At 44.1% G+C, this 26,089-nt stretch overlaps 1 long non-coding RNA gene across 1 annotated transcript in view; it reads left to right on the top strand.

Moving 5' to 3' along the window:
- The window catches only part of LOC137351623 (uncharacterized), a 45,027-nt gene extending 19,492 nt beyond the window's left edge, over nt 1-25,535 (top strand). Inside the window, exon 3 of the long non-coding RNA XR_010969530.1 lies at nt 25,125-25,535. This is a non-coding gene — a long non-coding RNA (uncharacterized lncRNA). The remainder of the gene's footprint in view (nt 1-25,124) is intronic.
- Nucleotides 25,536-26,089: the final 554 nt, after the last annotated feature.

The following is a 26,089-nucleotide window of genomic DNA, read 5'->3' as shown; positions in this document are numbered from 1 at the left end:
GCTGTTTGTGTGACATTGCTGTATACAAATTGGCTACATTTCAACAGTGACCACACTTCAAAAGTATTCATGTACTCTAGAGCCCTCTGGGGCATCCTGAGGTCATAAAAGTCCTTTTGTTTCTTTCTTTCTATATCATAGTGATTTCATTGCAGACTAAAGCTACATCATATCGCATTGAAATCCTGTTAATATCACTTCCCATTTACAGTCATTTTCTCTGCTGGCAAACTGAAAGCGACAATAAGGAACACCATTTGACATTGACTGGCATGATTTGTAGCTGAAACTGTCTTTGATATTGTTCTTCAAAGTATGTTTGTAATTTTTTTTAACCCATCTCCCTGGTGTCATGGCGATAAAAGGAGCTGAATTGTTGAACAAAACCTTTTTTAACAAGGCTTGTTTTCGAGATCATACTGTTCCCTCTGCTGAGTATAAACAAGACTTGTTACATTCTGCAATGTGCCTGAGATTCGGAACATTAGCTAGATTGTGTGTAGTTCAGGGAAATACTCCTGGAAGTTTCCAGAATTTTAACACTGCTGGGAGTTGTAAAGGAGTGGGAGATGGGCTGAGAAGCTCCAAGAATGCATGGCTACTGGCTTCTGATGGCGGATGAGGCTTAAAGAAATTGAAAACAGTGAAAATAGGCAAAATAATATTGTAATAAATGTATGTTACATAAGTTTCTAAATTCACTTGAAAAAGCCCTTCAAAACACTCCTACAGGGGATGCAGAGACTAAGTGGGCCCACATCAGAGGCACCATCTATGACTCAGCAACGACCACCTATGGCAAATGTGTGAAGCAGAACACAGATTGGTTTCAATCTCACTTTGAAGAGCTGGAACCTGTCATAGTCGCTAAGCGCATTGCACTGTTGAAGTACAAGAAAGCCCCCAGCGAGTTAACATCCCATAACAATTAAAGTAGTGCTGCACAAAGAACAGCCAGGCACTGCGCAAATGACTACTGGCAACACCTATGCTGTCATATTCAGCTGGCCTCCGACACCGGAAACATCAGAGGAATGTATGATGGCATTAAGAGAGCTTTTGGGCCAACCATCAGGAAGATCGCCCCCCTCAAGTCTAAATCAGGGGACACAATCACTGACCAACACAAGCAAAAGGACCACTGGGTGGAGCACTACCTAGAACTGTATTCCAGGGAAAATGTTGTCACTGAGACCGCCCTCAATGCAGCCCAGTCTCTGCCTGTCATGGATGAGCTGGACGAACAGCCAATAAAATCGGAACTCAGTGATGCCATGGATTCTCTGGCCAGTGGAAAAGCCCCTGGGAAGGACGGCATTACCCCTGAAATAATCAAGAGTGCCAAGCCTGCTATACTCTCAGCACTCTCCGAACTGCTTTGCCTGTGCTGAGATGAGGGAGCAGTACCACAGGACATGCGTGATGCCAATTTCATCACCCTCTATAAGAACAAGGGTGACCGCGGGGACTGCAACAACTATTGTGGAATCTCTCTGCTCAGCATAGTGGGGAAAGTCTTCGCTCGAGTCGCTTTAACCAGACTCCAGAAGCTGGCTGAGCATGTCTACCCTGAGGCACAGTGTGGCTTTTGAGCAAAGAGATCCACAATCGACATGCTGTTCTCCCTTCGCCAGCTACAGGAGAAATGCCGAGAACAACAGATGCCCCTCTACGTTGCTTTCATTGATCTCACCAAAGCCTTTGACCTTGTCAGCAGACGTGGTCTCTTCAGACCACTAGCAAAGATCGGATGTCCACCAAAGCTATTAAGTATATGAAAGGCACAATTCAGCATAGCAGCGCCTCATCAGAGCGCTTTCCTATCCTGAGTGGTGTGAAACAGGGCTGTGTTCTCGCACTGTTTGGGATCTTCTTCTCACTGCTGCTCTCACATGCGTTCAAGTCTTCAGAAGAAGGAATTTTCCTCCACACAAGATCAGATGGCAGGTTGTTCAACCTTGCCCGTCTAAGAGCGGAGACCAAAGTATGGAAAGTCCTCATCAGGGAACTCCTCTTTGCTGACGATGCTGCATTAACATCCCACACAGAAGTGTGTCTGCAGAGATTCATTGACAGGATTGCGGCTGCCTGCAATGAATTTGGCCTAACCATCAGCCTCGAGAAAACGAACATCATGGGACAGGACGTCAGAAATGCTCCATCCATCAATATCGGCGACCACGCTCTGGAAGTGGTTCAAGAGTTCACCTACCTAGGCTCAACTATCACCAGTAACCTGTCTCTTGATGTAGAAATCAACAAGAGCATGGGAAAGGCTTCCACTGCTATGTCCAGACTGGCCAAGAGAGTGTGGGAAAATGGCACACTGACACGAAACACAAAAGTCCGAGTGTATCAAGCCTGTGTCCTCAGTACCTTGCTCTATGGCAGCGAGGCCTGGACAACATATGTCAGCCAAGAGTGACGTCTCAATTCATTCCATCTTCACTGTCTCCAGATATTCCTTGACGTCAGGTGGCAGGACCGTATCTCCAACACAGAAGTCCTCGAGGCGGCCAACATCCCCAGCATACACACCCTACTGAGCCAGCAGCGCTTGAGATGGCTTGGCCATGTGAGCCGCATGGAAGATGGCAGGATCCCCAAGGACACATTGTACAGCGAGCTCGTTACTGGTATTAGACCCACCGGCCGTCCATGTCTCCGCTTTAAAGGTGTCTGCAAACGCAACATGAAGTCCTGTGACATTGATCACAAGTCGTGGGAGTCAGTTGCCAGTGATCGCCAGAGTTGGTGGCAGCCATAAAGATGGGGATGAAGAGTGGCGAGTGCAAGAGACTCAGCAGTTGGCAGGTAAAAAGACAGAAGCGCAAGGAGAGAGCCAACTGTGTAACAGCCCCGACAGCCAATTTTATCTGCAGCACCTGTGGAAGAGTCTGTCACTCTAGAATTGGCCTTTTTAGCCACTCCAGGCGCTGCTTCACAAACCACTGACCACCTCTAGGTGCTTACCCATTGTCTCTCGAGGCAAGGAGGCCAAAGAAGAAAAAAAAATGTTATAGATCAGCATTTTTTTAACGAAACATATGTCCATTTTTTAAGGCTGATAATTGCACAGCATACGTGTATTCTACTTTCACCTCTCAGTTTGCAAGTTGTGGGTTCAAACCTCACTCGAGCCCTTGACTACATTATCTAGGCTGACTTTAAACCAGTCTATACTCCATTTATATTGGGAGTTGTTTGAGACAGAACGTAAACATAGTCCATGATAACTGAGGGTGTAGGGTCAGCTGAGGGAGTTGCCATGCTGGGAATCTCATTGGCACCTGCCTGCTTACTGCTGAGCGCCCTGTATGCCAGGATGAACTAGACCTGCTGTTACTCTGGGTGTTCCATTTGGCACCCCCAGAGCCTAGGCCTGAGTCTGGGCTTCCCAAAATCTGTTTCCATCATAGTTAAGTGGTTGCTCTTGTGCACATTTCTCACCTGTTCTTCCTTTGACAGGCATTGAAGTTGAGTCCATAGTATCGTGGGTGTCTGCCAGTCAGATGCTAATGAGGTGACCTATCCGGATACATCGGCTGGGTTGGGAACGAAGTCATTGGCAGCCTCCCTGCTGCAATTGCACCAGCGGAGCAATTCTGTGGATTTTCAGGTCCTTTGTCTAGCTCTCAAATGGCCACCTGGTAAATACAGTGATCTGAATAGCTGACTAGTGTCTGCTGCCTTTCTGCACAATTCCATATCAATTAACATAGTCTTTGAGACCCAAACATTCTGTACCTGAAAGAAATAAGGTGCATTGACATAGTTTGCCTTTAACCTCTGATCAATGGAATGTACAAGCGTCATGAGACAATGACCACAAAGAACAAAATCTTCCCATTTATAGCAAAGACACAAAAGCAGGTTTCCACAGCAGAAGCCTGCTTCATTTGGATTTATTGTTCTCAACTGCATGCTGGTGTTGTGACTGTCCTCCCTCCTGGATTTGTTCTCCTTTAACGCAGGGAAAGTTGAGGGGAGATTTAATGGAGGTGTTCAAAATTATGAGGGGCTTTGGTAGAGTAGATAGGGAGAAACTGTTTCCAGTGGCAGGACAGTCAATAACAAGAGGACACAGATTTAAGATAATTGGCAAAAAAAAGCCGATGTTGGTGGGGGTTGTTCTGAATTTGAAAGCACTGCCTGAAAGGTGCAGTGAAAGAAATTTCTACAGAAGCTTTCAAAAGGGAATTGAAAATATACTTAAAAATATGAAATGTTCTGGGCTATGAGGAAAGAGCAGGGAGTGGGAGTAATGGATAGCTCTTTTGAAGAACCAGCACAGTCATGATGGTTGAATGGCCTCTTCTGTGCTATATGATTCTTAGCCCAGCACTGCATGCTCTTCTAACCTCCAAATACTCAGGGGGGAGGTGGACTGTCAGAACAAAATGCCTTGTAAGTAATGTTTTGTCGCTTACAGTAAATGCCTGGAGCAACTAAAGTATGCCAGAAGCATGCACAATTGTAGTGGAACTGAATTATTTCCGCCCCGTCCCCACGCATCCCTCAGAATGCTGACTTTTCCTTGGGTATGGTTCCATGGACACTTTCTGAAGTGTCCATTATTCATGTGTGATCTTTGGCATCCAAGCCTGACAGAGCCTCATCTGAAATCTGCACACTCACATTTGCAGCTGTGGTAGATAGATAGCAATCAGGATTTGTAATGAAGGCCTATTTTTCCAGTTTTTACCCCAGGGGTAATAAGATAGCATTCCTTCCACCACGTTAGCTGGGATCACCAAACTGATCTTGATTCCACCAAACTCAGCTCAGACTAGACTTTGAACTTTGAATGTTCATTATGTGTATTGCTCAGCTCCTCATTGCATGATCATGCTGAGCTATAAGTAGATCCCAGAAAGCTATTTAAAGAGGGAGGGGCCACCAAGGTAGAACATACTTCTGAAAAGTAGCTTCAGAGTCACGTTATTGGGTGAGCCAAAAGGATCATAAAGCCATATTGAAATTCCAGCAAAGGATAAATCTCACTAGAATAACATCGCAATCCATTCAGAAAAACTATAGGCATTTGTGTGAAAAATTTCCTGGATCTATTGGGGAAGATAGTGGATCATGATAGCAAGACTTCAGTTAGGTTTCCTGGTCAGTTGCAGTGGGGATCAATAGCAACAGTGAACATAGTTTACCACAGATTATGGTGCTGATATTATGTGTACACTGTGCTTGAGTTTGACTATTCATTAGGCAATGTCCTTGGCATGGTGACATGGATGGGTGCCCATACTTTGTTAGGCACTTATCATACCTTATTCACCAACTGGAACCTATCTAGCTTTGGTGTGTCAAAAATATTGAGAGCATTTTAATGCTGACTGTATTCTGCATTGGTGCTATTAAGTTAATTATTTTCTTTTTAGCATTTTCACACTTTAATCGAACTTTTTGTGCAAGTAATTACATTAAATGATTTTGCTGTTATTTTTGGCTAAAGAGTGAAAACAGGTGCTAAATGGGTGCAGTGCTAATGAGACTAGCCTGTTTGAAAGTCTGGATTTAGCACACAATTTTGGTCCTAATTGCTGATTAGCATAATTTGAATTTGCCTGGAGGTATGAAATGAGAAAGCTGCAGGTTTGGTACTCAAGTGCTGATTAGACACAATTTCCGTAGTCTCCCAACACCCACTTCCACTGAAAGTGTGGTGCGCTCTGGCACACAGTGGCACATTACAGCATGGCTCAGGAACTGAGGGAGAGGGCACACATGTTCTCGGATGCGGCACTGGAGGTCCTGGTGGAGGCGCTGTAGAGGAGGAGAGATGTCCTATACCTGCTGCGGGGAAGGATGCCAATTTGCCCTCCACACCCTCCTGTGTGTCTCTTTCTCTCTCCTGCAGCATGCTCTGCCTGGCCTCATGTCCTCCTCCCATTTCACTACCTTCCAACACTCACCCTATTCACAGAGGCACTCTGCCTCCCCTCAACTTCCCACTCAAGTTCAGAGCATTCATGATGCTCATTCCTCACCCTTAAATTGGCAGAAACCTTATTCAACCAGGCCAAGGAAGTATTGAAATGGCAAGTAACTCTTAACATTATAGTTTCTGGTTGGGAATCGAGTCTTAAATAATAGTACCTTTTATTGCAACCTACTGAGCTGAAGTTAATTAAAACAGCAACAAAACAATTTGCATTTATGTAACACCTTTAACATAGTAAATGTCCCGAGATGCTTCACTGGAATATTACCAAACAACATTTGTCACTGAGATACATAAGGGGATATTAGGACAAGTGAAGAAGTAAGTTTTAAGGAGAGTCTGAATGGAGGAGAGAGCAGGGCAGAGAGGTGGAAAGGTTTAGAAAGGGAATTCTAGAGCTTAGGACGAAGGCAGATGAAGGCATCCCGGCTGTGGAGCAGCTAAAGTCAGGAATGTGCAAGAGGCCAGAAATGGAGGAGTGCAGAGAAAGGGAGAGCCGAGGCCATGGAAGGAGAGGAAAATGAGGATGAAAATGTTAAAATCAAAGTGTTGCATTGAATGTCATGAAGTTACTGTATTTGTGCACAGATATGAACTGAACCCACCACAGATATTTAGGCTAGTAATTACAAGCTAAGTACTTTTTTTAATGATGTGATAAGGGTTAACGGCTGTCTGCTGGGCGAGCTTATTTTTGTGGCGTTTGAGTCATGTTGCTAGGTTTGGAATGGTTTCCAATCACAAGCGAAGAGTTTGCATATTTCTGTATTGCTCTCATCAAACCAGTTTTGGTGTTATTTTAGTGGTGTGTCCAAGGATTTCTTGGTATGTTTGAGTGATGATGGATTTCAATGATTGCCAGTCATCTTGGACATTGCTTGATGAAGTGACGATATCTTTTCCTGTAGTTTCCAACTGATTTCTTTCTTGAAATTCCTTGAACTTGGTGTCATTTGACAGGCCAGAAAGCTCAAACTTCCTCTGTATCTGTTGCAGCTGTCGGTTACTTTTGTGTGTGTGGGGGTGGGGTGGTGGGCGGCTGCCTCAAATGCCAGTATCGAGCAAATGAGTCAGTGGTCTGTCCAGCATTCCTCAGCCATGACCATAGCACGTGTAATGTGCATATATTTCTGATCCTGGGTCCTGACCATCACATAATCTAATAAGTGCCGGGGCTTCGATCTTGGATGTTGCCAGGATGTCTAGAAATTTTTTTTGGTGGAAAGGGTATTAGTGACTGCAAGATCGTGTTCAGCGCACAGGGTAAGGAGATGTACACCACTGGGATTGGACTTTCCATTTCTATGCTTTCCAGTGGTGTTTGGCCACAGGGCATGGTTGTCCCCCCATCTTGGCATTGAAATCACCCAAAAAATATTATCTTTGACTGTGATGGTACAGCTGCCAGAGTTGCAACTAGGTTGGAATAGAAGGTTTATTTCACTTTGTCCTGGGAGTCCAAGGTAGGTGCATAAGCACTGATGAGGGTGGCAGATTGATTGCCTTTGAGCTTATTGATCCCAACAGGATGTTTGTGGACTCTCTTCATGTGATCGTTTTTGATGGCAAAGCCGACTCCATGAATTCACCATTCTTCTTATGATTTCCCTTTCCAGAAGAAAGTATAGCCACTGCCATGTTCTTTGATCTGTTCCTCATCTGCTCTACGAGTCTTGTTAAGGGACATTACGCCAATGTCTAGGCGTCAGAGCTCATGGGCTACTATTGCTGTTTGTCTTTCTGAGTTCTCCGTTCATGTCCTGATATTCCAAGATCCTATCTTGATTGTTTTTGTGAGTTTCGACCGCTGATGAGTGATCCTGCTGGATGTGTTTTTCTAGCTGTGTTTGGAGTGAGATAGGCTATTCTTAGGGCACCTTTTCTAGCCCCTTCCCCTAGTGGTGAAGTGTTGCACAATGTCCCTCACTTCCCATATCTTGGAAGCTATCAATCCCAAAATGCTGAGACTGATGAAGAGATACTCCACCAAATCCAATGTGTTGGCTGAACCTTTGGCAAATTACGTACTCGTGTTTTCGCAAATCGTAATATCAGACCAGACACTAAACTCAAAGTCTATTGGGCAGTGGTTCTCCCCATGTTTCCCTATGATGCTGAAGCTTTGTCAACTTTTAGATATCAAGGCCCTAGAAAACATCATCAATGCTGTCTTAGAAGGATCTTGCGAATCATGTGGGAGGACAAAAGAACAAACATGAGCATCTCCCAAGACACAGATATGCCAAGTATAGAGGCCATGATAATCTCAGATCAGCTGAGATGAGGGGACATATCATCAGAATGCCCAACTTAAGATTGCCCAAGATGCTTTACTCAGAGCTATGCCAGGGAGACCATTCCCATGAGAGCCAAAAGAAACATTTCAAAGATGATCTCAAAGGCTCCATGAACATCTGCTGTATTAACATCCACACATGGGAAGCAGATGCGCAATCGAAACCAAAACAGCGATTCATCATTAAAAATGGTGTCAGGATGTTCCAATCAACAGAGCAGCCACTGAGAGAGAACAGTGAAAGAGATGGAAAGAGAGGGCAGCTGCTCGTGCCAACAATCCACCACCACCTCTACCAGCCAAAAACCAATGTCCTCACTGTGGGAGAGACTATGAGGTTAAGATAGGGCATCTGCGAACCCAAAGCCAACCGTGACATCTCACTTCACTCAGTCATCCGCAAGGAAGAATCATCCTCGACACGAGGGATTGGCAATGATGGTGATGATGAAGTGTTAATGACTGCCAAACAACTGCTCTAACAGCAACAATTAACTATTGTAAGTGTGGAGACTCACTCCATTAAGTTTTGAACTTTATGTCAAGATTTTAAAAATATCAAATGTCAATTTTTTCTTTTTATTTTTTCTTCTGTCTCTCTCTTTATCCAATCTTTCTTTCCCTCTTTTTATTTCTGTACTTGCTTTGACATTGGTTTCACCCACTCTGATTTACACTTCCTTCTCAGTCCTTCAGCCCTTAAATTTCATTGATAAAGGAGATAACCTATAGCTTGCCCTGTTCACTCAGGTTCCAGATGCCCTGTTTTTCTCTCAGCAATGTTATCAGCTTGCGCTTTTGGGAACTTAATGGGCAAAAATCTTTTGAGCTGGAAGGATGCAGGGACACACCTAAATTCCAACAGGTGTTGTTAGATGTTATGCTACAGCAAACTCTGGCCCTACAATAACCAAAACATTTATTGAGAGGAAGCTCTTTGAGAAATTCTAAATTATGGTCACAAGTACTGCAGTAAGTTCAGCTTTCACTTTCTCTGAATTTTTACAGCCAGAAAGCTTCAGAAAGGCTTCAGCCCCTGAGCACAGTGACCAGGCTGCAAACACTCACCTCCTCATGGGAAGGGGTGTAGGTGGGAGCAAGGCACACCTAATTATTTCACCACACAAATGGGGACACTCTTTCAGGCCTTCCCCACACCAAGTCCCCCACAGCAGGAGCACTATTCTCATCTCTTTCAGCAGGGAAAGCTCACTGACTAAGCAGTCCTCCCACTCAGCAAGTTAGATAACTGAGGAGTGACACTCACCTTTTCGAGTATTAAATGTCATCTGGCCGCAAAGGGCTAATGGCTACAACAGAAAATTCTAAGAATTTAACCCTGGACAGCCACACCCCCGTTCTTTTACCAATGACCTGAACAGTTTAAGTCCACTGAAACAGCATGTTCTTTCTATTTGAAGTCTTACCACAGCCCCATATATTATGATGTGGTAAAATATTATAGCTTGTAATAACTACCATTAGCTGGATTTTTTATTTTTAAAGTTCAGTTGTGGTTTACGTAGGTGACAGCCTGTATTTGTAGCCAGTAATGTTTCGCCAATGGCTGCAATGCTCACACAATGTGAGACCACAGGATCAAACTTGAAGGCGAGAAGATAACAACGTCTGTTTTGCAGAAAGTACACCAAACTGAACTTTTACATTAATTGCCATCTCCCCACCTCCTCTTTATGCCCTCATGTACTGACTCTCTCATTTGCATTAGGGTAACTTTTTAACAACATTTGACTGCATTACATTTTGTAAGTGTTAGTTATGGCTCAGTGCTAGTACTCTTGCCTCTGAGTCAGAAGGCCCACTCCAGAGACTTGAGTACACAATCTAGCCTGGCAACAGTGGGTTGCACGGTTGGAGTTCGCGTCTTTTGGATGAGATGTAAACGAAGGACCCTCCGTCTGCCCCCTCTGGTGGATGTAAAAGATCCCAAGACGTTATTTCAAAAAAGACAGAGATGTCCTCTCTGGTGTCCTGCCAATATTTGTCAATAATCCAACATCATTAGAACAGATTATCTAGTCATTATCACATTGCTGTTTTTGGGACCTTACAGTGCTCAAATATGGCAGTTGTTTTTAGTTTTTTTTTACAGTGGTACAGCAGTGAAACAGGCCCTTCGGCCCACCGAGTCTGTGCCGACCATCAACCACCCATTTATACTAATCCTACACTAATTCCATATTCCTACCACATCCCCACCTGTCCCTATATTTCCCTACCACCTACCTATACTAGGGGCAATTTATAATGGTCAATTTACCTATCAACCTGCAAGTCTTTGGCATGTGGGAGGAAACCGGAGCACCCGGAGGAAACCAACGCAGACACAGGGAGAACTTGCAAACTCCACACAGGCAGTACCCAGAATTGAACCCGGGTCGCTGGAGCTGTGAGGCTGCGGTGCTAACCACTGTGCCACTGTGTTTCCTACATTAAAGCAGTGACTACAGTTCAAAAGTATTTCATTGGTTGTAAAGAAGATTTGGGATGTCCTGAGGTCATGAAAGATGCTTATAGAGATGCACACCCTTTATTTTCTTTCCATTTCAGTGTATGGCAAGAACATCCTCTAATGCCTCACCACAGCACCTAAAAGCTGCAAGGTGAAAGCCCTTTGAGAAGAATAGGGCACAATTTACATACAAATGTACATTACAAATCAAAGAATTATTGACTGAATAAAAGTCAAGATAAGTCAATTACTTTCCCATTGAGATGAAGGAATAAGAAGAAAAAATCATTGCACTCAGAATGAAAATGAAACAAAGAAGTGCAAATATGTAGCACTTTCTCTCTGATAGAGACATCTCAAAGTGAGCAGGTACACTATTATTGCAACAGCAGTAGAAGACCAATGATCAACTTTTTTAGTGAAGGAGGAATGTTGGCCAGGACACCAGGAAAATTCACTGCTCTTCTTCAAATGGAGCTACAGGATCTTTAACATCCAACTGAACCAACAGAGAAGTGCAAGGAATATTCACCACATGCCTCAATGAATGCAGCCACAATAACACTCAAGAAACTTGATACCATTCAGGTCAGAGTAGCTTGCTTGATTGGTTCCCCTATCACTAGGCTTAATCACCCTCCTCTCCGCTGAGGCTGTAATATTGTGGGAATTTGGGAAGTCCTAAGGAGATGAAATATGCTGTGTAAATGCAAGTTGTTTCTTACTATGGGAATTAACTGGTGATTCATTAATGCAGCTTTTTATGATTGGCTATTCAGTTGGGCCTTAATTGTAACATACAGCAGCTCCAAATTTGCATATTCCTAGTGTACATTCCTTTGAGTATATTACAAAAATGTGAGGAAAAATGGAATTATTGTTTAAAGCGCAATCAGTACATTAAAAGCAGGTTAAGCCACTCTTCTTTCTTTGCCCTCCTTGTCTCGAGAGACAATGGGTAAGCGCCTAAAGGTGGTCAGTGGTTTGTGGAGCAGCGCCTGGAGTGGTTATAAAGGCCAATTCTAGAGTGACAGACTCTTCCACAGGCACTACAGATAAAATTGGTTGTTGGGGCTGTTACACAGTTGCCTCCCTCCTTGCACTTCTGTCTTTTTTCCTGCCAACTGCTAAGACTCTTCGACTCGCCACTCTTTAGCCCCGCCTTTATGGCTGTCCGCCAGCTCTGGCGATCACTGACAACTGACTCCCATGACTTGTGGTCAATGTCAGAGGACTTCATTTCACGTTTGCAGACATCTTTAAAGCGGAGACATGGATGGCCGGTGGGTCTGATGCCAGTGACAAGCTCGCTGTACAATTCGTCCTTGGGGATCCTGCCATCTTCCATGCGGCTCACATGGCCAAGCCATCTCAAGCGCCGCTGGCTTAGTAGTGTGTATATGCTGGGGATGCTGGCTGCCTTGAGGACTTCTGCATTGGAGATACGGTCCTGCCACCTGATGCCAAGGATTCTCTGGAGGCAGCGAAGATGGAATGAGTTGAGACGTCGCTCTTGGCTGATATACGTTTTCCAGGCCTCGCTGCTGTAGAGCAAGGTACTGAGGACACAGGCTTGAAACACTCGGACTTTTGTGTTCCGTGTCAGTGCGCCATTTTCCCACACTCTCTTGGCCAGTCTGGACATAGCAGCGGATGCCTTTCCCATGCGCTTGTTGATTTCTGCATCGAGAGACAGGTTACTGGTGATAGTTGAGCCTAGGTAGGTGAACTCTTGAACCACTTCCAGAGCGTGGTCACCGATATTGATGGATGGAGCATTTCTGACATCCTGTCCCATGATGTTCATTATGTTGAGGCTGATGGTTAGGCCAAATTCATTGCAGGCAGCCGCAATCCTGTCGATGAGTCTCTGCAGACACTCTTCTGCGTGGGATGTTAATGCAGCATCGTCAGCAAAGAGGAGTTCCCTGATGAGGACTTTCCGTACTTTGGTCTTCACTCTAAGACGGGCAAGGTTGAACAACCTGCCACTTGATCTTGTGTGGAGGAAAATTCCTTATTCTGAAGACTTGAACGCATGTGAGAGCAGCAGTGAGAAGAAGATCCCAAACAGTGTAGGTGCGAGAACACAGCCCTGTTTCATGCCACTCAGGATAGGAAAGGGGTCTGATGAGGCTCCGCTATGCTGAATTGTGCCTTTCATATTGTCATGGAATGAGGTGATGATACTTAGTAGCTTTGGTGGACATCCAATCTTTGCTAGTAATCTGAAAAGACCATGTCTGCTGACGAGGTCAAAGGCTTTGGTGAGATCAGTGAAAGCAACGTAGAGGGGTATCTGTTGTTCGTGGCATTTCTCCTGTAGCTGGCGAAGGGAGAACAGCATGTCAATGGTGGATCTCTCTGCTCGAAAGTTGCACTGTGCCTCAGGGTAGACACGCTCATCCAGCTTCTGAAGTCTGTTTAAAGCGACTCGAGTGAAGACTTTCCCCACTATGCTGAGCAGGGAGATTCCACGATAGTTGTTGCAGTCACCGTGGTCACCCTTGTTCTTATAGAGGGTGATAATATTGGCATCGCGCATGTCCTGTGGTACTGCTCCCTCATCCCAGCATAGGCAAAGCAGTTCATGGAGTGCTGAGAGTATAGCAGGCTTGGCACTCTTGATTATTTCAGGGGTAATGCTGTCCTTCCCAGGGACTTTTCCACTGGTTAGAGAATCAATGGCATCACTGACTTCCGATTTTGTTCATCCAGCTCATCCATGATTGGTAGAGGCTGGGCTGCATTGAGGGCGGTCTCAGTGACAATATTTTCCCTGGAGTACAGTTCTAGGTAGTGCTCCACCCAGCGGTCCATTTGCTTGCGTTGGTCAGTGATCGTTTTCCCTGATTTAGTCTTGAGGGAGGGGCGATCTTCTTGATGGTTGGCTCAAAAGTTCTCTCAATGCCATCATATGTTCCTCTGATGTTTCCAGTGTCGGAGGCCAGCTGAATACGACTGCATAGATGTTGCCAGTAGTCATTTGCACAGTGCCTGGCTGTTCTTTGTGCCGCGCTTCTGGCTACTTTAAGTGCTACGGATGTTAACTCGCTGGGGTCTTTCTTGTAGTTCAACAGTGCAATGTGCTTAGCGGCTATGACAGGTACCAGCTCTTCAAAATGAGATTGAAACTGTTAGTTAAGCCACTAAATTAATAATTATATCAGGATGAGACTGAGTGATTTGGCATAGTGTAACACCCTAAAAAATATCTCAGATATTTGGAGTTTTTGCGTGTGATGTTGGTTTACTGACCATGTATTGCAATTTTGCATCAAAAGGCCCAGAGGCAGTGCAAATGGAATTTTGTGAGTAGATCTGTGTGATAATAAATCATGTATCTTAAGTGTGATGTAATCACTGAATTGGTGAGAGAAATATTGGGAGGTACTGGCCAAGGGATGTGGGTAGCTGAGTTTCCTGGGAATAAAAGATGCCACTGGCTAATTGCCAGGCTGAGAAGGGTTAAACAGCTGAAAACTTTTGACCTTCTTTGCACAGTGGCAGTTAGAATAAATGTTTTTACAACAGTGCTTATTTCTAACAAAGCTTTTAGCACGTTTCCCCTACTTGACCTTTTATCACTGATAGCCATCAGATACCACCTTTGCATGAATTAGGAGGTGCAAGGCAGGGCTGTTTTATACCATTTCTCTGTGTGTAGGTAGCTGCACTATGCTGTAACCTCACCTAAGTCCACTTTTGAAGGATGTTAATGCGTCATCTGGATAGAATATGCCGAGAACTGCAAAAACAGTCAAGCATTGAGGTACAGAGATGAAACACTAGACGTATCAAAAATCTAAAATCTAAACTAAAATCAGCAGGCACAAGGTGCAAAGGTATTATTTACTCTATGTAAGATATAGCTGAGCATAATACAGCCCATCAAACATTTGACATTTACGCTATTACATATCTTTCCCCACATTCTAAACGATTGCCTCTATAAAGCCTTGTTCTCCTATATTAAGTGGCTATGTTGTTGATTTGTCATACTTTATACAGTCAGGGAGAAATTAAGTTTAATTCACAGGATTGCAATGTGACTATGAAGCAGGCTTGTATCCAGTGACTGATTCTAGTTGCTGCCAACATTCTGTACCACTCTCAAGTTACATTTATTCTACAGCAAGTGTACCAGTGAATCTTCCATTTGTGTTAGGTGTTGTGTGATTGCCTTTAAGAGTAATGTACCTTTAAGATCTTAATATGATAATGTGCTAAGTACAAGGATGTGGTCATGTGATTACGTGCCAGACTCTGCTACTGTAACACCAAGAGGCAAGTCCTGTAAATGGTTAGCTCTGCACTGTATATACTTGTCAGCTGTTTAATAAACCTGTTTTGAGATCTTCAATTAACTGAACTCCATACATCTCATTTACCTTGCATCAGACAACAGAAAAAGTTCTCATTACATTCGGATGATCCAAAATAAATGTGTTCTTTCCACCCATGTCCCAGATCAGTTAATCCGGAAGGAATAATCATCACCAGACAACAGTACTTTATGATGCTTTTCCCCCACCCCTGTAGAAAACAAGAGACATTTTATGCCATTTCAGGATGCCAGCACGAATAGCCTGATGTGCTGTGCTCTACTAATTCATTTTTCAGATCTGGGAGTACTCTTCCCCCTGTCCCCAACTCCCAATTATTTTGAGTTATTTTCCTTCCATTCTATGGGGTAGAAGTTAGTGCTGAGAAAAATGGGCAGTATTGCACGGATCACCTTTTGTATGTTTCTATTTATTGTGATGGAAAGATGCTTTACCCTAATTTTTTGCAACCCAGAATTGAAGTCTAATTGTATTATCTCATTGGGCAGTCTGACCCATGCAGGGAGCTGAATGCCACCTAATTTACTTGTCATAGTAACTCCAACGACAAGTCTAGATCAAGTATCTATGATCCCTCAATACATCTCCAGGATGTCATAAGGTAAAGGAGGTCATAGTTTGTACTTTGCTTTTCAATTCAAACACCAAGAATATCTCAGTCGCACCGATGTCAAAAGAGGGTTGGCAAAGATTTCTCTCTGACTCTCTGGGATTGCAAAGCCATTCTGCTGACTATAAGGAATAGGGTTTCAAAATTGTTTTAGATAAGTAAGTGCATTATTATTTCATGGCATCACCCACTGTTGCAATTTACATTTTGAATTTGGTAATGTAAGGGAATATTCATTATCCTGGTCTATAGCATTCTCATCTTGGAATCTTCTCTTCTTGCCATTTCTTCATGGACGAAGATTTTGGGAAGGTTGTAGTCATCGGTTGCAGGCCCACTGGTGGGCTTGTCAGGCCTATCCTTGACCGGCAGATTCTCCCACAACGGGTACATGTGAAAGTGTAGTCGCTGCTGGGGGGCAATTGGATCTATCCTTCTGCTCCTTTTCTCTTTTATGCTGGTTCTTCACTCAGTCTCAAAGGTGTCTGTAGCTCTCCTGATGTAGCATCTCCAGGCATCACGATCTATGGCTTGCGCTTCCCACTGGCGATGGTCGATGTGGCACACAGAGAGGGACTTCTTCAGGGAGTCCTTGAAACATTTGCATGGAGTCTGTCTGTTCCTTTTACCAGTGGTCAACTCTCCATACAACACGATCTTGGGCGGGCGACTGTCGTCCATCCGGGGAACGTGACCCACCCAATGCAGTTGGCTTTGCAGGAGGATGGCCTCGATGCTGGTGATGTTGGCTGTTTCCAGGACTTCAATGTTTGAGATGCATTCCTGCCAGCGGATCTTGAGGATGCTGCAGAGGCAGCGCTGATGGAAATGCTCTAGAAGGCGTACATGACGGCGTTAAAGGACCCATGACTCGGCGCCATTCAGAAGGGTGGTGAGGACTATGGCTTTGTACACTTTGAGTTTGGTCTGTGCTCTGAGGCTGTGGTTGCTCCACACACGTTTGTAGAGTCTTCCGAATGTACTGTTTACTTTTGTGAGCCTATTGTCCACTTCCTTGTCTATGGTGGCATCAAACGAGATGATGCTCCCCAAATACGTAAATTGCTTGACAGAATTCAGCTTGGTTCCCTCAATGACAATGCTTGATGGTCTATATTCTTCTTCGCTTGCAGGCTGATGCAGGACTTCAATTTTCTTTAAACTGATTTTTAGTCCGAAGAGTTGTGCCGCCTCGGAAAAATGTGTTGTTAATACGTTGCAGGTCTGACTGACTGTGGGCTAGGAGAGCACAGTCATCGGCGAAAAGAAGTTCACGGATGAGTTTTTCTTGCGTCTTTATGTGAGTCTGAAGACGCCTGAGGTTGAAAAGGCCTCCCTCAGTCCGGAAGTGTACATAAACTCCCTCCTTAAGGTCTTCTGTTGCCTGCTGCAGCATCTTGCTGAAAAAGATGGTGGATAGGGTTGGGGCCAGCACGCGTCCCTGCTTCACGCCATTGGAGATACGGAAGGGACTTGAGAGGTCGCTGTTGTGCTTGACTTGTCCGTACTGATTTTCATGAAACAGCTTCACCATGGCCAGGAACCTAGGTGGGCATCCAGGTTTTTCAAGGATTTTTCAAAGTCCATCTCTGCTCACAGTGTCGAATGCCTTGGTGAGGTCTACGAAAGTGACGTACAGGCCTTTGTTTTGCTCACGGCACTTTTCTTGTAATTATCTGAGTGCAAATACCATGTCTATGGTGCCTCTGTTTGCTCTGAAACCACACCGGCTCTCTGGGAGGTTTGCTTCTGCAATGGTAGGCACAAGCCTGTTCAGAAGTATTCTAGCCAGGATCCTCCCAGCAATAGAAAGGAAGGTGATTCCACGGTAGTTGGAGAGGTCTGATTTTTCTCCTTTGTTTTTGTACAAGGTGATGATAAAGGCATCACGAAGATCCTGTGGAATCCTGCCCTGTTCCCAGCAGGCCGTGAAAAACCCATGGAGCTTGGTATACAGGGCAGGGCCACCATGCTTCAGAGTTCAGGTGGAATTCCACCAGCTCCAGAGGCTTTGTTGTTCTTCATCTAGTTGATGGCAGTCACAGTTCACTCCAGAGTTGGGTTCTTAACCAGTTCTTCTTTGACAGACTGTTGTTGGATGCGATTGATGGCAGTATCATGCACTGTGCAATTAGCACTGAAGAGAGTTTCAAAGTGCTCCGACCAGTGATCCAGGACTGACTACTTGTTGGTGTGTCGGATCTTGCCATCGGCGCTCCTCAGGGGGTTTTGGGTTTCATATGCTGGCCCATAAACAGATTTTAATGCTTCATAGAAACTTCTTATGTCGCCAGTATCAGCGTATAGTTAAGTTTTTTCCGCAAGTGCAATCCACCAGTCATTTTGGATGTTCCTCAGTTTACATTGAAGGGTGCTGCATGCTTGATGGTAGGCTGTCTTTTCTCTTGGCTGGCCAGCTGAGCCTGATGAGCTGACCTTTTTATTTCTAGCAGAACTTGAATTTCCTTGTCATTTTCATCAAACCAGTCCCTATTCTTCTTGGTGCTGGGTCCGATGTTGGAAGTATCCAGTACTGCAGCTTTGATGTGTTCCCAGAGTTCTTCTGGAGTGGAATCAGCAATGAGATCAGGATGTTCCAGTCTAGTCTGTTTGAATAACCCTGATATAAATAGATTATGGTCCCTAAGCCATCCCAATGATTCCATCAAGACTGTCATATGCATCCATGTGGAACTGCATGAATTTGAGTCAGTCTAGTTTGAATAACCCTGATATAAATGGATTAAGGTCCCTAAGCCATCCCAATGATTCCATCAAGACTGTCATATGCATCCATGTGGAACTGCATGAATTTGATTCAGAATCTCATACTATATTTACATAGATTACATCGAATGTCTGGACACAGAAACGGGCCATTTAGCCCAACTGGTCTATTTTGGTATTTATGCTCCACGCAAGCCTCCTCCCATCAAAGAATTATTTCAGTCATATATTAGGAGGCACTGAATTGTTGTTTGACTAAATGTTATTCTGCTTTTCTTGAAATGGAGAAAGGTTGTGTAAGGTTTCAGATTAGGGAGTTAGGCATTCACATCTAAATTTCTGACTATGGCTTTGAAAATGGAAATCTTTTGTCAAATAGTTTAAGTGCAGCAAATACTCCATTGACTTGCAGACCATGAACTCTACTTTGAATGCCTTAATTACCTCAATGATGCAATTCCTTGCATACCACAAACCTAATGAGCAGGATGAAGGTCTTGACCAATCTGAAGCAACATGGATCAGGCAGTGTTGGGTTTATTCGCAAATATCTGAATGTAATCTAATCAGGTTATTTTGAGATGGGATTGGTTATTCCTTTGTGCATATATACATTCCAACTATGAACATTTCGTGCTAGCATTCAGACTTTTCCATCCAGCATCCACCTGTCAGCATTTGGTGTCAAACATCTGCGTGCGGTTTAAACTTGCCACTCTGCTCAGAGGCTGACCCAGAATGATGTTCTACACATGCAGGGTTGTGGGATCAGATGGATCCCGTACTCATGAGGCAAGTTTGTACGTGCAAAGTTGGTGCTTGAAGTTTGTAGAATTTGAAAATCAGCCTTTGTGAAGGGGTGTTACTATTGCTTCAATCAAGAGTTGGCATGGGAATTGTAAACCTTTGCTTTCCAAGCTGTCGCAATCTTAGGGCTGAATTTAATGGCCATGGCAGTGGCCAGGCAGTAAAGCTGGGGGCAACCTTGCCACGGCCGCTTACAGAAGCCCCACGCAATTCTATGCACGTCAGGTAATTAACTGCCTGGCGTCAGGGCTTCTTTAAGGGTGAAGATCCCACCTCCAAGACTTTGTTTAGGGAAGGGGGGGATTTCTGAGGAGGTGACCCTTGCTGCCATGGAGGCCCTCTGTGGGCCACAGAGTGCCCAATCAGGAGGCCGTCAGATTTTTACTGGGCAGCCTCCCCAGCCGGCAGCAGGAAGAGGCCCTTAAGTGGCCTTTAATTGGCCACTTAAGGGCCTCAATTGGCTTCTGGACAGGGAGGACATCCTCGACTTTCCCCGTTGCTGATAACATGACACGGTGTCATGAAGGCGACAGGCACTCCGCCCCCAGTCTTCCCTCACTGTTTTATGGCCCCACCCCACCCGCCTCCCAGCCATTCCTATAGGGCGAGTAAAATTCACAGAAGATAACCACATGGTATGAAGTAGTTGACATTATACCAATTCTGGAGTAATAGTATAAATACAGTCTGAAACCAGTGTGAGGGTCAAACCTGACACCGGAGGAAGCAGTCTCATTGTTTTTCACTCTGGAGTCCATTTAGGCCGGGACACCTGATTTGTCCTCTAGGGCCTACATTAACTTAATTGAGCCACATCTCTGGTGGGATGAAGCATCATCAACCCATAGAACCTTAGCTGCACTTCAACACTGAAATCATTAACATACTGAAAGGAAGCTCTCCAGTCTCTTCTGAACAGTCACATCATTATAGAAAAGAAACTTGCTGCAGCAGGCTGCAGTCAGTCCACTGCCTGTGAAAATTACTTTTACATGCTTAAATTCACCTCATCCTGTTGGGCCTATGTATGGCAGTGCTCTGAACATACTGTTCTTTTCCAGTTAGCCCAGGGTTCCTTCCATTAAAACAAGGGCCTAACAGTATTGCACCAGTACAAATGGGGGCAAGACGGTGGAGGCTGTTTCCCTCATTCCCTCATTAGCCTGCCATTTGCACACAACCGCACAGATTTAATCAAGCACATTTGACAGAATCGGGATTTCCTTTTAGAAAACTGAAGCAAGGTGGGGACATGGTGGAATGCATTCCATGTGCATTTCAGCCCTACTCACCTTAGATCCTTTGGAAAATTGGTGGCATAAGGCCAGAAAGCCTAACTACACAAGTATACCATCAGCATGCAACAGCTTCAGACAGAAGCTAAACTTGTGATGTGAATGCACCATTAAAGCTTAATTAAATAAGAGTCCTGGTGTTGCAAGGTCACTGAAAGGTTATATGGAAGCTATAGCACAGGAATGGGCTATTCTGCCCAATATTGTCCATGCTGGTGTTTATGCTCCACATGAGCCTCCTCCCACTCAATTTACAGGTTCATAGTTTTTTTAAATATTCTTTGGAAACTCAAAGCTGGCAGCATAAGCAAAATAGAAAAATAGTATACAGACTGGAATTTGGTAAACTAGTATGATGTATGATGTGAAAAGTCAGCATAGGTATGAAATTAGAAGAGATATGTGCTTGAACCATGTGGGAACAGGGTGTCAAATATTAAGGAGAGGATCTGTAAGGTAAATTCCACTCTCATGCTCCTGCTGTGGATCCTTGCTCAACAGGAACCCATATAAGAAGATTGCACATGTTTATCTCAGATTTAGTGCTCATTAAAGTGAATGGATGGATATCTGTGGGCTGTGTATGCATGATGTCCTGATATGAACTCAGCAGGCCTACAAATGGGGCTTTGTACTGTGCTACCTCTGTATGCAACTAGAATACTAATTATAACAATGAAAATAAATTCCTAAGAACTACTTTGCCATTACTTAATAGTTCAGTGGGTCGGGGAATGTGTCCAAGTGCTGGTCAATCAAGATTGAGATTAGTTGTTCCAGTCAGCTCTATAGATACCTTGCGAAGCTAATACCAATTCTAATAATGATGAAAATTGAATTCCTCATCTTCTAATGAATTCCTGCTCAAACAAAAGTTAGCAAATGTTGTATCAATAATAGTCATGCCAACAATAAAGCAGGAGTAATAACAATATTAATCAAATCATTTATCTTTAATGATTTACCATGCATGGTCAGAATTATCCCCTTTCTGAAAGAGAACATTAAGGTAAATGTAACTTAAAGCAGCTCAACCCACTGAGCTAGTTATTAACTTGACTGACCTGGAAATTACTCTGAAGCCTTCCAGAGAATGAATGCTTAACACATTGATCTGAAATAACTTTCTCTGATATTTTAGTGGAAGCATTAACCCATCTAAAATAAAGCCTCTGCATGGTAAGGAATTTCAGATGAATTAATTAAAAATTCCAGAGTGCAATTTCAGCGCCTTTGTGCAGCTGGTTAAGGTGAATTAAGTTGAAATATTATTTGATAAAGAAAACATAGGGTACGAAATTCAAGCTCCCTGATTCTTGGGCGCAGGACTGTGATTCACTGCGTGCCTGTTTAGATTGAGGTTGGTAAGACAAAATTTGTCTACCCACCTCTTCTGAATGATTTTGGTGTTAGTTCCTGTATCTCCAGTGCTGCTATCTCCTTCTTGATGCTGCTGGTAAGATCAGCGCACAGCATTGCAACAGCATGGCACCATTGCAACAGAACACTTGGAACAAGCAGCCTGCTCTTTCTTAAAGGCAGGCTGCTTCTTAATGGGAAGAGGCACAAAAAGATTGCTGCAATGTAAATTCTTGCAAACTGAACGCCAGGGCAGACAGAGGGATCCAGACTGACGGATAAAGCACAAGAGACATCTATAGTGCAAGTGCGCGAGCAGAGACACCATGGTCCTATGGGGGACCAGGAGACCCTCAGGACCACCCTCAGAAGGGAGTGGGAGCAGATGACCAGGGAGGTCAACTTCCAGAGTCTGGACCCGAGAACCTGGCAGAAGTGTCATGAGGTATAATGACCTCACATGGGTGATCAAAGTCAGTGAAAGCAACTTCATATGACATCCCCTACCAACCATTCCATCGACATCTCATGCTGCTCAGTGCACCGCACAACCATCACTCACTCAGTAGCACTCCCCGGCACTCAAGACTCACGCCTAACATCCAGATACTGCACCTCACCCTTCCACACCTACCAATGCTGGCAGCTTCACTCTCACTTCTCACTGCTTCCAATTACCTCCAGCTATTCAGCTTTGGCAGGCAGCTCACCCAAACACAGTGCTACACATCCACTGATATTCTGCCCTCTCTCATATAAGATAAGGTGGTACACAATAACACAATAGAAAGAAGCAGAAGAGAGCCAGTGGGGGACAAGGATGCCTGCATCTCCTGAGACCTACAGAGGAGATGGCTCTCAGCACCATGGGGTCAGCTGCGAAAGGATCCGCAACATCCGAGGTTATTGAGAACACTGATGACAGCTTCTTCCTGCCTTGATGTCCCTTCTCAACTCCTAGCACACTCTCATCCTGCTATCTAGCATGATGAACAAGCTGCTGAACGTGTGACCATGAACATCTTGCTTCCCATCCCACACCACTTCCCTCAAACCAACCTTCCCCTTCTGAGTTGCTGCTTTCAGACACCCTAGACCTCTCACCTACCCAGCCACAGGAGCACCAGGAGGAGGAAAGAGAGCAACATCACAGCACTGATGAAGAGGCCCCCCTCACTTTATTTGACACGCGCAGCCACCAGCTCATGTATTGGCACTGCACTTACTTTGAAGGCTTGTATAAAGTTGGGATTAGCACATGGTGCATCACCAGGCTTGAATGGGCTGCAGCCAGGCCGGGGTAAAGGATGGTTCAATTGCCAGCTCACTGGCGGGTGAGGTACTACTGGAAACAAGTACTGTTGCAGGAATTAAGATGAGGACGTCCTTGGAGCAGCATACAGGAGAGTGCTGAATGGGCATGCACACTGAGATGCCTGGCCTGCCAGCCAGCCTCATCTCACTATTAAGCGGCATGGAGGAGTCCAGCTCCAACTTTGCAGAGGGCATGGTATGGAGCTTGCCCTCTCCACAGCCTTTGCTCCATCTCCTTGCTGCAGACCCAGAGGCACTGACACTGCCCATGCCTGTTGCAGAGTTTGTGTGGAGATGTCAACTACTCCTCTGCCATCCCTGTGAGGATGCGGCAACATTCTTTGGCAAATGCACCAAAACACTTCCAAAAACACTTAAGAATACTTTCAGACACTTGTTACAACTGAGGTGGGAGGAGTGCACTGTTAATTCAGTCCCACTCCTCCACTGGTGACAACATATTTTTAAAAAATTTCCCACTTACTGAAACAATCAGATATATTATTTTCCCCAGAATAGAACACGCTAACCAGGTTTCTTTACTGAACAACAAAATTAACAGTCTTAACTAGTAATGAAGAAAAACAATACCACACAGATCACATTTTTAAAAATCCAACATTAAATTTTTTTAAGTCCCCTTTCCACCTTAACCAAATTTTAAAGTCACTTTTTATCTTAGTCCCTTCAGACTCACACATACGCACAGATACATGGGTTAACCAAAAAATTTTTTTAAAGGATTTTGAGATCAGAGCTCCATTACAGACAAAATAAATCCCCGGGCAGATCACTTGCCCACCCCTGAAGAAAATAGCAGATGAGACGCGCTGCATCAAACTTGCACACAGTCCAACTTCCGAGCACACACAGACAGGTCACTAGAATCTTCCAGAACAGTTCTCTTCAGGGGGCATTGAGAATTGCAGGCTTTCTTGAAATACAGGAACAAGACAAATCGACACAGTGAACATCACAGAATCTTTTAAAGAACTGCGGAAAAGCGAGCTGGGTTATAGTCTTCTGTTGTTCCTTGGAATTCTCTTCTTCTTCTGCAGCAGACTTGACTTTTATTTCCTTTCAGAAGGTAAAACCACATGCCCACTGAATGACAACCAGAAAGCTTGTCAGTTTTCTGCCCTTCCAGGTGCTCTCTCTTACTACTGGGCTTGTCCAATCAAAGGAGCGCTTGTCAATTTCTGCTCCTGTTACCAGGGTTTCCACTCCTTCTCCAACCCGAGTCATGTGACAACCAACAACACTGTTGCCAATCCGGTTCCCTCAGTGTCCCCTTCTTGGCTTCCTTTTAAAACAAAAAGCCTGTTCCAACATTTATTCAGCTTAACCATAAATTCCTTTAAAAATATTTTTTAACATAAAAGAATCACTTTCATAATACACTTTACAATAGAAAAAGTTCCAAGAATTTAACTTACCTGCAATGAGGGTGCCTGGCCCTTTAAATAATGTCACTGCAGGGCCCACCTTGCTGTTTCATGCTTCTTTTCTCAGGCGTGGACAATGCAGGCATGACCAGGACCTGCATTATCCAAATTTGGAATCTGGGTATCACATCAACTGGTTGGGCTCTGTGACATCAGGATAGCACCAATTCAACATGTTCAGGCACTCGCAGTCGATGCAACTGCATGGGCCCATCTCAAAGGAGAATGCCCCTCAGACTGTACAGGTAGTGGCCAACGGTGCTGCCTCTCCTGGGGAAGCCGGGTAGGTGTTCATTGCACAGATCGAAGCGGCGCTGCATGCTTCAGTTTAGCTCCCATTCACTTTCCTTCTCTACATTTTGCTAAATGGCTGTATTATTTTGATATGCCCTCCTGCTCCAAGACGCTATAACATCGATAACATTGCTCCCTGGACTGCAGAAAGATATCTCATCATGACTAATTTTTACCTTTCTCATTCCACCCTTATCCCAAGATGAGCAGATGACATCTGACAAAGTCATTCCCAGAAGAAGTAAAGTTTGAATGCCGGCAGAGTCTTGGAATTAAACATTGGACCATGCATCAAGATCCTGCTTCTGTCACCTAGAAATTATAATTGCTAATATTAGTGTACAAAGACTTAATTAAATCCTACAATGTTCAGCTGTCTGTTAACTTAGCAGAGACTTTCGATGGGTAAATATTTTTGTTAAAATAACAGACAGAGAAATGTCATTTGAATGTGCTAAGTGTTTGAACATTAGTATCACCAATAATAACACCAAATCATTTTATTTTGATGGTGTCAATCACAATAAATGAAGGTTTTTTCACTTGGTTTGCACTTGTTATTCTGCTTTAAGATGAAGGAGCTAATCATTTACATAATAAAAGCATCGCTTGTTATGATGGATTAAATAAGATTTATGTTTGTAATGAGAGCCTTGCTTTTGTTTAAATGAGATGTTTGATAAAAATGAAGCATTTATAAATTTGAGGATATGAGAAAAGTCTGCAGTATTGGTTCCTGAAACTCAGTTTATGCATGCTGGCCATGTCAACAAGGTACCAGTTCCATGAGGTGAATAAAACATTTCCCCATGAGTAGAACTTTCAGCACAGCAGAGGTCTTATTACTGTTACATGAGGACATATGAAAAGTGACAGGCAAGAAAAGACCCTCTGGCCCATCCAGCTTGCCCCACACAACAGCGATGCTTTGCTCCTTACTCCATACCAAACCCGAAAGCCGTGTGATCCCAAAAAGAGGCAAAGAAAGATAAAATCTCAGGCCAATTTGGGGGAAAAATCTGGGAAATTCCTCTATGATTCCCTTATTGATTGTTGATTTAATACCAGCAATTCTCATTTCATTTGAAAGGAGGACTGGTGGATAATGGTCAGTATTTTTTGATCAGTTTTGTTGGGCATCTGGATTTAATTCTCCTGTACCTACAT

This window comes from Heterodontus francisci, chromosome 36 (assembly GCF_036365525.1).
Source record: "Heterodontus francisci isolate sHetFra1 chromosome 36, sHetFra1.hap1, whole genome shotgun sequence".
In the NCBI taxonomy this organism is placed as follows: Eukaryota; Metazoa; Chordata; class Chondrichthyes; order Heterodontiformes; family Heterodontidae; genus Heterodontus; species Heterodontus francisci.
This window is presented reverse-complemented; position numbering and strand designations above follow the sequence as displayed.